The sequence below is a fragment of the Typopeltis vanoorti genome, chromosome 21 (assembly GCF_054136105.1).
Source record: "Typopeltis vanoorti isolate ZY-2024b chromosome 21, IOZ_Tvanoo_1.0, whole genome shotgun sequence".
Taxonomy (NCBI): Eukaryota; Metazoa; Arthropoda; class Arachnida; order Uropygi; family Thelyphonidae; genus Typopeltis; species Typopeltis vanoorti.
The window spans coordinates 72,848,001-72,862,815 of NC_143569.1; the positions used below are offsets into that span (position 1 = coordinate 72,848,001).

Below are 14,815 nucleotides of genomic sequence, written 5' to 3' on the forward strand. Positions count from 1 at the left end.
TAGGCTTGGATGTTTTGTGAATGTCTTTAGGTGTAGATAAACTTCATTGCCAAGTGGGAGACCATTCTGCTTATTAGAGGCCTAAAACAGCTTGAAAAAGTTCCACTGTAGATCTTTGGAGAAAGGTTTCTGGATGCCAGCAAAGGTTGGTTGATTGGTAGAGCCTCTGCTGCTAACGGCTCATAAAAAGTTAAGCAAGTTTGAGTGCGGTTAATAGTTGGAAGGAATCAATCGTTCGATGCTGTTGGCACACTCCCTCGATGAGTCTTGGACTCCCTGGAGGTGTCACATAATAATAATAATAATGTACCCTTTATCTCACTTATCATATGATGAAATGGGAGAAGGCTAATCAGTTATGTAGTTTATAATTTAAAGCAAATGCATTTTTCCTGCACAGGCATAAATACACTTGGATGGCTAAAGGACACATATCAATAATAATCATATAATAGTAAAGTAGTTTAATTTATTTTTGATGGAAGGATCTTTAAAAACTTTGAATTTGAAACTGACCACTTCCCATTAGTCACACTAATTTGATTTCCTTCACATTTGTTGAGAATAATGAAAGCAGAAACTAGTCATGATATTGAAACTATACCCGTGATTAAATTCCATTCTCTTAAAACTCTAGTATAAAGTGGCTTTTCAATGGTCAAATTAGGAGATGGCAAATCATTGAATTGAAGAATGGTTAAATATTTGTATGTTAACACAGACAGCATTTGAAAGTTTAGGCAAAAAGGTGGCATTATAAAAAAAAGTCTTCGACACCATGGTTGAGGATATTTCTAATAGTATAAAAGATTTTAAATGCTTTTGAGAAGTATTTATCAGCCAGATCACTTGAAAATAAGATTGAATATAACATAACCAATAACGAAAAGAAGTGAGGAAAATGCTGGAATAATTTCGTATTTAGAGATGTAACAAAATTCAGTAGCATAAAATTTTACACAGTTTGAATCAAGAAACAAGAGATAATGTGAAAATCAATGTGATTGATTAAAAAATAATAATAACTGACAGTATTTTCAGCAGGATTTATTGTCACATATGGAAAAACAAATACTGCGATCCAGAAAAATAATTGGGCAGAACATATTTCTATACAGAAGATTTGAAATTGGAAGTGACCATCAGTTTTAAGTTAAAATGAATATCACATTGAAAAGAACAGCACATAAAAAAGTTTTAAAAAGAATTAAAGTTGAGCAGCTTTTACAGGTAGACAGTAAATTCAACTATACATATATTAATGACGAAGGACTGAAACAGTTCTAAAACAAGAACCAAACTTTGCAGTCTCAATGGCAAACTCTGAAGAAAACATTGATTTAGCTAGGGAGGTATGTGGTGAAGTTGTCTGCAGGGATAGAAAAATAAAAACACCAATGCTGGAAAAGAAGAAAGCATATTGAAAGTTCCTAGCAAATAAGTTGGTGGATACCCTAAAAGAATACAGAGAAAAAACGTAAGAGCTCAGTTATGTGTCAAAATAACAAATAAACAAAAAAAGTCATGGAAAAACTTCGGTAAGAATATATAGAAGATAAATATCAGGAAATCGGCAAAATGTTCAGGAGGCTATCAAAAAAAGCTTAGAAATTGAGGAAAGAGTACTATAAAAAGAATCAAATATAATGGTGACATGAAAACTGAAGATGAAGATATTCTATATCTCTGGAGTAATTATTTTGGAAGATTGCTAAAAGAAACAAGCAGTGATGCATGATGGTAGAAAATCTTTCAAGAGGAATGCAAAGAAGAATACATATCAATACTTGAGGTAGAAAAATTCATCAAAAATTTAATGTGGAAAGGCAGCTGGGATAGATGATATTTGACCAGAAATGCTCAAATATGGAGGTGTAAAAGTTTTGCAGTAGTCACACTGCATAATTCAGAGGGACTGATCAGAAGGTCAAATTTCAGATAATTGGGGTGTATCTCTCATAGGTCTCATTTATAAAAAAGCAAATAAAGCTGAATGTGAGAATTAGAGTAATTTCTCTACTAATTGTTCCAGATAAGATTTATGCAAGCATACTCGAAAAGAGGCTGAGAAAAACTGTGGAAGTGAAATTTGGAGATGAACAAGCTAGGTTCAGGCCAAATAGAGGTAGTCAAGATCAGATTTTCACTTTATGACAAAGTCAGAAAATCATTTGAGGATGACAAGGATATCTGTACTTAAGTTTTGTAGATCTGGAAATGGTATATGACAAGGTGCCTAGAGAAAGGCTTTTTGAAACACTACAATGATATGGAATATTATACTGTACAGAGCAATTCAGTCTATTTAAGTTGTAAGTCAGCAGTTAGAATTGAAAGAAATAGAGAAAGAAGTTTGGAACTAGGTATAACACAAGAATGCACACTTATCTCCACTGTTATTCATCATCTATATGAATCACATTATGAAAGAAAGTGGCATTAAACCGAATATTAGAACTGGAGATATCATACCTATCTTTATGCTTTATGCACTCCTAAATACATCCAGTGCAAGTCTCTGGGATTCTCTCAAATGAATAATAGTTGTAACAAATTTGGCATGAAAATCAGCAATAAAACAACCAAATCTATGAAAATAGGCTGAAACATCGAAAACTTCAATTCCATTCTCAATGGAGAACCTGTAGAATAAGTAAAGTATTTCAGCTATTTAGGCACAGTTTTTAGTTAAGATGTCAAATTAAATTTGGAAATAGACAACAGAATAAGCAATGCTAATATGGTGGGGAGCCAAATGAATAAATTTATATGGAATAAGAGAGAAATTAATCAAACCACCAAACTAACAGTATTCATAGTTTCAAGTTATGAAAGTTATGAATCTGAGAGTTGGGATAGAAATAAAGCACTTGATCAAAGATATGACAGTTCTGAGGAAAATTAGGGGAGTGAACAGATGGCATCAGTGGCAGAATCATATTAAAACTGAAGACAGTTAGGAAGGAACTTAATATTGTTTGCATTCAAGAACGGGGCTAAAGGTGATATGGTCACATGAACAGAATTGGAGAAGAAAGGTTAGCAAAATAGGTGTTTGGTGCCGAGATTACAAGAAAGAAACCCAGAGGGCTAGGTGGATTGATTCAGTCAGAAGTGCTTTAGAAGAATGAAATGTTGGATATGACAATATTGGGAGTTGCTGATAAGTAATAGGCTAATTTGAAGGAAAATTGTTGATAGTTAATTAAAAAGGTAAACTACATCACATAGTGATGTCATAGTATCCTTGAACACTCCTGATGGTACATATCAGGAGATTGAAGTCTCTGTGTAATCAATATACTTAACATTAGTTTAACATGTTCACTATCCATAGTCTAAAAAGTGCTCTATCATTAGGAGATTCACAAAGTGCATGCCATTCCTCTGCATTATTTATTTTGATTCATTTGTGATAATGGTCCTTCTTCTCTGTTTGCCTCTATCATATCATGATAGCACACTCCCATTTTGATTCATTTGTGATAATTGTCCTTCTCTGTTTGCCTCTATCATATCATGACAACATGCTCTCATTCCTTTCTTATGCTTGCACTAGCAACTCTTTTCATATCTTATTGTATAACAAACATCACCTGCCACATACTAAGCCATCTCTCACTTTCCCTCTCTTCCTCACTAATATTCTTAAATTTTTATTCTTCAAAAACATTTCTTTACTCTCATCAACACTCCTTTCATCATAGAATGACTGTGGTATACGTACAGATGTTTCTCCAATTGTTAAAGTTCATGTTTTCTTCTGTGAGAGACTTCACATAAGCATGCTATATCATTCTCATCTTCTGCCACTTTTTCATGCTATCTCACAACATGCTTAACCTTTACTTGTCTGTAAATGTTCATTCATGTTCTGTTATTGACTTTTGCCTACAGTCTTGCTGACATTTATACTTTCCTGCCTTTTATTTGCTACTCCACTGTCCCTACTCTTCTCACACTTGTGGTATCCACTTACAAAGCAATTTCTAACATGCTTCTTCATCACTCCTGCTTTCTTCCCACATATTGCAGGTAATAAAATCCATGTTAAATTCATTCACTATTGTACTGCATTGGCACATTATTAAATAGACCTCATGGGAGTCAAGGACTCATTGAGGGAGTCCGCATGCATGTTCTTGGATTCATTTGCATGACTCACTCATCACCTCCAATGGCAATCCATGCATCACAGAGAAAAATCTTGTTCCCCTTCTTGATGGCTCAATTTTCAAGGATGTTCCCTCTCTTTCTTTCTTACCCTCCATTGAAGGAAAAATTCCATCTACTGATATCCTGTATGATTCTTTCAGAAGTTTGTTAGTCTACATTATATCATCCCTCTTTTCCTAGTTTCTTTTTCCAAATTCTCCATCTGTCTTCATAATATGTATGAAGACAGATTCCACAATCCTGATATCATTTTTGATACTCCATTGCAATTTCCCCACCATATCAATTGCCACAGAAACTAGGAGACCAGACCTCTGCACAATAGTGTGAAGTCTTTTCATGTAACAGTTCATTTCAGCATTGCGATTATTCTCTGAGTTGTATTTGCTATATGACCCTTGAACTTCAACTTCCTATCTACTAAAACTCCAAGATCCCTAGCCTGATCAGTTTCTTCTAGCATAATCTCACTAATATAATATTACATTGAATATCTCATTACACCAAATGCATGACTACATTCACTTACATTGAACTGATAGCCATTTTCACATTTCCACAGTTCTAGCCTATTGGAATGAAAATGCCACATGATAGTCTCATTCCTGATTACCTTGCTTATCTTCACATCAGCAAACAGCTATGTGTAGCTAGCCAATCAAACTCTTTCCAATGTCATTAATATAAAAGTTGAATAACAATGAACCAAGGACTGATTCTTGTGGTACAGAACTTGTTACCTTAAATCTTTCAGACTCACATCCTCCATATACAACTTTTTTGATATACCCATCAGCCATTTTTTTCATCCATGGTAATATTTCATAATCCATGTTAATTTATTTCATAGTATCGATGACACATGACAAGAAAATAACTAATATTTATTAACTTATTCGGCAATATTTTGCTGATATTATATCCAGCATCTTCAGAGCACAAAAACAGTTTGTCACAGTACATGAAACAACAACTATTTCGTATAACAGTAGGACTAGTTTAAAAAATTGTAGCAGAAACACAAGGAACTAAGATCCTAATTAGATGCTATCTATGTTGTAAAAAGAGAGAAAACAAGTATTAATTAGATCTTGAAATGCCTGTCTACCAGAATTTTGGTAAATTTATGCAGCCATATTTGTTGAGGTTTGGGGAATGTTTTAGAGCTTCTGTTGATTCCAAAAACAATCTGACTTATGACTTCTGTGTAGCACTTTTTTTTTTTTTTTTTCTCATTGATCCTGTGTGAAGGGGTATCCAGGGCATGGTCTGCTTAGACCTGACTTGCCATAACGATAGTGCCAGATGTATTTTTTTATGTTCACCAAGGTGGATGTCAACAGTTCTTATCTGATCATAGTAATCCCAGTCACAAGAACAGGGTACTTCATAAACTCCTGGATATGATAAAGAAGAGAGTTTGTTCTTAGATGAATGGATGAGAATTACCAATTTGACATGTTTAAATATAATGCATAGCTGATATTTATTAAGCACTCTAGATATCTTTTGAGATGTGCCTTGAATGTATGGAATAGTAATGGTTTTGCTATAGTCTTGTGTGGTAGGCAATGGAGGGGATTTCTGGGTAGTATTTAGCATTTTTTCTATCCTATGGGGTTATAGCCATTGGCTAAGAATGTGTGAAGTGAGTGAGTTTGCAGTAAGAGTTGTCATTGGAACAGATAGCTCTAGATCTCTGAGTTAGTGCGGCATCCTAAAAACACTATTGAGCTGGATGTTGGTGGCACTGTTTGTGTAAATATCTCCTGTATGTGTTGGTTTTCTATAAACCAAAAAAGATAAGGACCCTCTGGAAGTTGTGTGATTAGTGTATCTAGGAAGGGCAGCATTTTAGCTAAATTACTGGCCACCCTCACAAATAATTCTCCTTTGTTAAAAAATTCTGTTAACCTAAAAAGTATTTTAGAAAAATCATATCTTAAAAAGTTTAGACATAATGATTAGTTTTGATATCACTTCACTATTTACAAATGTACTGTAATTTGAAACCCTTGATTTACTAAAGTCACATTTTTTCCTGGATATTTGAACTATTTAAATTTATAGTGCGTGCAGGTTATTTTACATGGAAAGGGAAGATATACAAATGACTAGATGGGACAGCAATGGGCTCCTCCCTTTAGCCAATTTCTACATTGAACACTTGGAAAAGCTAGCTATGAATACAGCCACTCTCAAACGAGTGGTTTAGCTATGCTATGTTGATGTGTTTGCTATTTGGCCACACTGTCCAGACACATTGGATACATTTTTAGCACATGTAAATAGCTAACACCCTAAAATCCACTTCACGATGGAAGAAGCGAATGACTGTCTGCCCTTTCTTGGATACATTAATCTCACAGCTTCCATATGGTTCCTAATCTTTTTTTGGTTTATAGAAAACACATACACACACAGGGATATATTTGCACAGTCGCACCATCTAGCTCAACAGTGTGTCATCCTAAAAACACTAACTGCTGAATTCATTCACTCATATCACACCTTAAAGAATGGCTATAATCCCCATAGTGTAGAAAAAAAAATGCTAAATGCGCCCCAGAAATCCCCTCCATTGCCTACCACACAAGACTATAGCAAAACCGTTACCATCCCATACATTCATGGCACATCTGAAAAGATATTGAGAGTGTTTAATAAATACCAGCTATGTGCCATATTTAAACCTGCTGTCAAATTGGCAACTCTCATCCATTATCATTGCTTACTACGGACAGAGGAAGAACTGTTGACATCTGCCTTGGTGAACATACAAAAATAAATCTTGCACTATTATTATGGCAAGTTGGGTCTGGCAGACCATGCCTTGAATACCCTTTCATAGGATCAATTGGAAGGAAACAAGCTACACAGATGTCATAAGTCAAAGAGATAGTTTTTGGAATCAACAGAAGATTTAAAACATATTCCTACTCCAAACCTCAACAAGTATGGCTGCATAAATATACCAAAAATCTGGGAGAGTCATTCTTAAGATCTAATTAATACTTGTTTTCTCTCTTTTTCCAACATAGATGGCATCTAATTAGGACCTTAGTTCCCTGTGTTGTCCACTACAATTTTTTAAACTAGTCCCACTGTTTCTACCAAATTGTTGTTTCGCGTACTGTGGCAAGCTGTTTTTGTGCTCTGAAGATGCTGGATATAATACCAACGAAATATCAGCAAATAAGTTAATAAATATTAGTTATTTTCTTATCATTCTGTGTTGTCATTAATACCATGAAAATAAATTAACATGTACTGTGAACACAAGCTTTTCCACTCATTTCATAATCCAATTCCATAATTCTCCAATTTATGCAACAGTCTTTGCTGTATTCTGTCAAAAGCCTTAGCTAGGTCAAAAAGTATCAGTGTATCCATTCCTCTTGTCTAATTCAGTGGTAACATTATTATAGAATCTGAGCAAGTATCAAATATGACCTTCCCTTATTAAAACCATGCTGTTAATTTCAGAGTATAGATTCTTTGTCAACCCATTTCTGTATATTAACCCTGTCCAACTTTTCCAAAATCTTCACCGCCGCTCCAGAGATACTGCTAAATCAATAGTTGCATACATCAGTCATTGCACCACCCATGTGCAATAGGATTACCATATACAAGGGTGGTCTGAAAAGTTCTCGGCCTCGACCATAGATGGCAACACTATCGGCAAGATTTTTTTTCCTAAAGTTGGTACATCTGTCATAAGCATCCATGTGAAATTGCGAGTCATTCTATCAAGTAGTTTGTTTTATACAGCTGACTAAAGCAAAAATGTTGTCTGTATCCCTTGAAATGGATAAAATTGAGTATTGTGTGGTTATAAAATTCTTTGTAAAAGAAGATTTAATGGCAAAAGAAATTCATTTCAAGTTCATAAAAGTTTATGGGCACTCTTCTCCTTCATTTTTGACAATTAAGAAATGACCTGCCGAGTTTAAATGTGGCCGTACCAGCCTTGAAAATGATCTACGTGAAGGACGTCCAAAAGTTTAACAACACCAGAAATCATTGATCAAGTGCACAATATGGTATGGGATTACCAGTGAGTCAAAGTGCGTGAAATTGCTGAGACTAGGCATTTCAAAAGAACTTGTAGGATATATTTTGTAGGAAGAATTGCATATGAAAAAAGCTTTGCGCAAGGTGGGTGCCGTGCTTTCTCACAGCAGATCAAAAACGCACTCGCATGAAAATCTCTGAACAGTGCTTGGACTGATTTTGTGCGTCGATTTATTACTATGGATGAGACTTGTAATTCGCCATTACACCAGAATCCAAACAGCAATCAAAACAGTGGACCGAAGCCGGTTGTTCAGCACCAAAGAAGACAAAGTCGGTTCCATCAGCAAGAAAGGTCATGGCATCGATGTTTTGGGATGCTAAAGGCATTTTGTTTATTAATTATCTTGAAAAGGGTAAAACAATAACCGGGGAATATTATTCCGATCTTTTAACCAGACTAGACGAAAAAATTCTTGAGAAAAGACCCAGTTTGCAGAAGAAAAGAATCTTTCATCAGGACAGTGCACCTGCCCACAAAAGTGTTTAGCAATAGGAAAATTAAGGGATCTGCACTATGAATTGTTGGAACATCCTACCCTATTCCCCAGATTTGGCTTCCTCTGACTTCTGTCTCTTTCCAAAACTAAAACTCTTCCTTGCTGGTCAGCATTTTTCTTCGAATCAAGAGGTGATTGCAGCTGTTTTGCAGACCTTACTGAGAACCACTACAGGGGCAGGATAATGGTGCTGGAGCATCGTTGGAATAAATGTATTAGTCTTAATGGAGATTATGTTGAAAAATAAAAATAATTTTGAAATTATAAATTCGTTTTTTCATTGTTAGGCTGAGAACTTTTCAGATCACTCTCTTATTCTTTCCACTCCTGTGGAATCTTCCTTGTTCTGAAACTCAAATTATATAACCTGGTCAAAGGAATTCACAGTTCAGCTGTGAATATTCTTATAGCTTCTGTGCTGATATACTATTAGTCCCTATTGCTGAATTTTTATTCAGTTTGTGCGAAAGCTCTGAGATCTCTTCCTCATATACTTGAATTTCTTTATTTAGTGAAGAGGTAGCAGTAAGCTCAATGTTGCATACAGCAGGTTGATTGTTCAACTAATGAGTGCCCATTTTGCTAAAACCATTCTCCTCTGCATCTGTCCACCTGCATTCAGCAAAGTTATTGTTTCATATTCATTTTTCTTTTATTGGGGCATAATGATAGAATTCTTTCCATTTTTTCTTTTCACACTCAGACTTAACATTCTATACAGTAGTTGTAATTTCTGGCTTGCCCCTTAGAATTTTCATAACTGATATCATCCTTATGCACACCGTATTCGTTTTACTTTTTTTCTTATAAATCTCATGATTAATAAGGTTATATATCCATTTCACTCCTACACTATTTTTTTAATGTTTTTCATGCACTGTCTATATCGTTCTCTTCCACCAACTGATAGCTTGGCACAGAATCCAGCATATTCCTTGGTTGGTCATGATTTCCTGCTTTGTTGTTCAACATGTAACCTTTCCTGAATGGAAATTCATAAACTTAGCACTTCCCAACTCATCACCATCATTACCAGGAGCAGACGAGTTAAGGGTTTAACTGAAACACCCTCTTGACGCTACATTCAGATCTAAAACTGATCTCAAATTCCTTCTGTCACATGCTGCTTAAGGAAGTTGTTTCACAACAGCTCAATAAATTCAGTTTCATTCTTATGAGATTTCACTGCTACCCAATCAATTTGCCAGCCTGGTTGGCCGAGTGGTTAGCGTATCCGCTCTCCAGCCAAAAGGCTGCGGGTTCGAATCCACCATGTGGTGGTAGATGGCATTGATGTAGATGATGATGGAGTTGCAGTTCATTGTATTTGGTGGATTGAGTCGAGACAGAGAGCTATAGAGTAGGTGCTTTCCTTTGAGTCTTTCGACTCCTTGGAGGCATCACATGATGATAATAATGTTTGAATAAATTCTCCCATTATGATTACTTGTTTCACACCTATCTTTATTTGATAATGCATTTCTTCACTAGCAACTGATCCATTATGTTGGTAACAACACTATATATATTTGATCTTGTTAGGTTCGACCTCACACTAGATGGCTTCACTCGCTGCTACATGAAAAACGTGCTAGTGTTGCAGTCATAAGTCTCTACTTTGACTAGATTTTAATCATGTAATATGATTATTAGCACACCACCTCTATCTTATCATGTCTATCCTAAAGATACTGTATCCTTTATGCTCAATAATATTGATTAATGTCTGCCTCTGATAGCCAGGTCTCACTAATTCATACAATCTGAAATTCCAGTGTATTCATCAAGGCAAAAAATTCTACCCCCCCCCCCCTTGTTTCTTATAGTCCTAGCATTCGTGCACAGATATAAGTTCCCTGTATGCTTTTTTGTGTACTCTTTTCTGTAGTCTACATGACAGTTGGACTACTTGATAACTTATGCAGACATCCTTGCACATGCTTGGTAAGTCTGAACTAGATGAACATAAAATTGTTCTCTTCTCATAATCACCTTTATTAATAATGCACATTTCCATCATTAACACAGTTACATGCAGATTCTCACTATTTCTCCCATCTAGTTTCCCTGACTGTTAGGTCTCATACCAATTAATTTCTCAAGGCTCCTGATTCCAAATGCATTCAAGTGTAAGCTGTCCCTTATACAAATCCATTCTTCCTTCAAACTCCACACATCCAAAAAATTGCATCTATTCTTTCTACACAGCCTACACATTGAATTGTATGCCATCATTGCCCTTGTGTTTAATTAATTTCTATCATATCTAGGTGATATGCTTAATATTTTCACTTTCTCACTCTTCACTCTCACTTCTTCCAAAAATCCTTTCATGTCCTCTCACACACACTCAAGATTTAATTTGTTTGTATCTACTAGAATTATGATCTATTTTGCTTTTCTTTTCTGTTTTTCAATTGCTTGTACTATATTTTTAATTTTTGCTCTGGGAACCTTGAAGTTATCCCAGTCATCAGTGGCATGTTTTATGATAGTCACTATTACTAAATAATATCCTTTTTTACAATCGACTTTACCTACCTGATTTTCATTATGCTTTGTGCTTTCTGATTCTGTGCTGCTTTGTTGTTTCTTATGTTGCTGCTTACTTTCTTGTCCTCCCTATGTTTCTTTAAACCTGTTCAACTTTCGTTAATTCCTGCATCATCTGTCTAATAATCTGTTTTAACTTTACAATTTTTGAAGTTTTCAAGATACCAAGTAATTTTATATAAACTTAGTTTTTAATCCTATTTCCCAAGTGAGCAAACAGACAAGTTGGCACCTGCACATAGTGCAAGTCTGAGGCAACTCATGGTAGTGCAACTCGTAGTAAAGGTGGATTAAGATCTGATCACTTTCCTTAGTATTTTTCCCTTAATGTAAAGCACATCCTCTTGTGGAGATGTATGATGCTATGCATTAAAGGCAATAATCACTACCCATACTGGTTTCGACCTTTATTGAGGTTTCGTCAGTGGGAGCCAGACCTGACAATGCTAAGGTTGAAGTAATGCAGAGCTTATGAATTTTACCTAAACAAGTTGCCACAAGGTGCTTTGACCTTATTAGATAAAATCTCAGGATGAGAGAAAGATGTAGAATGTTTTTAACTTGGGTATATTATGTATTCAAGATACCAAGTAATTTTATATAAACTTGGTTTTTAATCCTATTTCCCAAGTGAGCAAACAGACAAGTCAGTCAAGTTTGCACCTGCACGTAGTGCAAGTCTGAGGCAACTCATGGTAATGCCCACTCTAGGCAACTCGCGGTAAAGGTCACTTTCCTTAGTATTTCTTAGATCACTTTCCTTAGTATTGCATAGCATCATACATCTCCGCAAGGGGATGTGCTTTACATTAAGGGAAAAATACTAAGGAAAGTGATCAGATCTTAATCCACCTTTACCACTAGTTGCCTAGAGTGGCACTACCACGAGTTGCCTAAGACTTGCACTATGTGCAGATGCAAACTTGACTTACTTGTCTGTTTGCTCACTTGGGAAATAGGATTAAAAACCAAGTTTATATAAAATTACTTGGTATCTTGAATACATAATATACCCAAGTTAAAAAAACATTCTACAAAAATTTTTGAAGTTATTTATTTTCAATATCAAGTTTATCTTTAGTGGGACAAGCCTCTTGTTGATTTTGCTGTTCTTGTTAGCATTCCATTCCTTGTTTTTGTTTCATTTTCAGCTCTATTTAATATTGTAATATCTCAATAAAAATGTCATGAAAACATGAAAATCTGCACTAATACACTATAAACACAACCTAAAAATTGCCAATTTCTCATGAGTGCTAAATACACTGGCTACTCAGTGTAGCCTCAAACTCAGCTTGTATTAACAATATACAAGCTAACAACCGTTTATAAACACTAAACAGGCAAATGAAAACACACACCCAACCATGCATTCCTAGAAATAAATGACTACTAATTTAGGTTTTTAATTTTTTTTTTTCCTTACAAAATTGATTTGACTTATACTATAGTATTTTCACTGTGTCAAACCCTACCACTATGTAGCTCAGGTTTGATGATGCTCTTCATTTAGAAAAAACTAAGTTTGAATAATGTCTAGGATGTAAAGAACTTTTATAAGAGCTTTTCAACAACTGAAAATGAATTAGCTGTCTCGTCTCGTACAAAGTATGAGAACTGAAAACTTACTGCTTTTCATCCTACAAAACAGACCAGGCAGAAGAATGCACACAATTTGCAAACATAATACACTGGTCTGTATTAGTTGCTTCTACTGTAAATCCAAATCAATCAATCCAGTAACCAGTAAATTTTGGAAGATGACTTTTCACATATCTAGATAGCATATTATGTTTTGAACTCTATGCTTTTATTTTTTTCTGTGGTGATGTTACTCCTTCATTGCAAATTATACTTGAAAAGAAATTATTTTTTATCCTTCATCCAGTAATGAGTATCAGCAAATCAAAAGCAAATGAAAGTTTGTGCATTATGTATCTTTACAACTTGACTGCTTGTACATACTGGTTTTTCACATCAAATTGATTGTGCCTCATGCACGGTACATGTAGTGTGTGGAAAGGTCACCACCCTGATTAGTTTGACCTTTATTGAGATTTCATCAGTGGGAGTTAGACCTGTGGAGATAAAAAAAAAAAAAAAAAAAAAAAAAAAAAAAAAAAAAAACTAAATCACTGCATGAGTTATTTACTCATTTTAGCCTGTTCTGAAGATGCTGATCGTACTTCAGAAATACCTCAGCTAAAAGTAATAAAAGCATATACAATAAAACCCCGTTTTTACGTTCCTGCAATTTGCGTTTTCCTGCCATTTATATCGTTTTCTCCGTTGGTCCCGTTTTAAGGCCTATTCTTACGACATATTGTTTTCCCACCATTAATAACTTGATGTGGACGTTATTTCCCATGATTTGCAGATTTTTTTTCGGGTGGCAACACTGATTTTCAAATTGATTTCTGCAGAAATCTGTGAATTTCTATTCCCAGATGGTGTTGCTTTCAGCTGTAGTTTTGTTTTTGCCATCACGGTGACGCATGCTTGCAGTAGCAATGAGCGATACCGTGATTTTTCAATCACAGTACGAATTGATACTGTGAAGTTTTCGTATCAGTAATTTTAAACTGTCAGTAGATCATGGCACCCATAATGTGTTGTGGTGTGATTTCACATTCACAGTGCTGTATTGAAATCGTGAACAAGGATCATACACAAATTGTGAAATCACATTCACACTTCTACCAAGTAACAGTTGTTACTCGTGAATATTAGATATCAGTGAATAAACCACAGTTCGTGAAATATCGCTTCACTAGCATGCAGTGTTGGTGTTTGTAGTCGCAATTTAGAAGCACGTGTTATATTGCAGAATTTCTGCTACTTAATTTAGCATGTGATAGTTACTTTCAAGTTGCGGTGGTAGATGATCCATGTTAGTAACGTGGAGAAAAAAGCAAACCTATTTCGGTAGAAGAAAAGATGGCAATTCTGCGACGTGTAGATTGGCATGCCGGAACACATGTGCAATTAGCAAAAGATCTTGGACTCTCCATGTCCACTTTGAGCACGATAGTAAAAAAACAGGTCAAGCATTGAACTCGATGCAAAGCAATTAGGCGCTATGTCAAAAAAACGAAAATATATCCGGACATCAACATATGAATTGGATAAACTTGCGGCGGAATGGTTTGTTTCTATGAGAGTGTCGGGTATTCCAGTCGATGGTACTATACTCCGAGCGAAAGCCCTTGAATTTTCTGCGAGGTTGGGGATTAATGGTTTTACTGCGTCAAATGGATGGATTGATCGTTTCAAGACTCATCACAGTATTGTGTATATTCAAGTGTGTGGAAAAAGTAATAGTGTTTCAGAGAACACTTTAAACCAGTGGAAACATGAACTAAAGACTATTATTCAGGACTACAAAGCGAAAAATATTTTCAATGTTGATGAAACTGGGCTCTTTTATAACATTCTACCAAGTAAAATGTGTTTTAAAGGAGACAAGTGTCACAGTGGAAAACTCAGCAAGCAGAGGGTAACTGTTTTGC

General features: G+C 35.3%; 1 protein-coding gene across 1 annotated transcript in view; it reads left to right on the forward strand.

The window, feature by feature from the left end:
* Positions 1-14,815, forward strand: part of nrv3 (sodium/potassium-transporting ATPase subunit nervana 3) — a 95,415-nt gene that overhangs the window by 41,565 nt on the left and 39,035 nt on the right. The gene's annotated exons all lie outside the window — the stretch shown is intronic.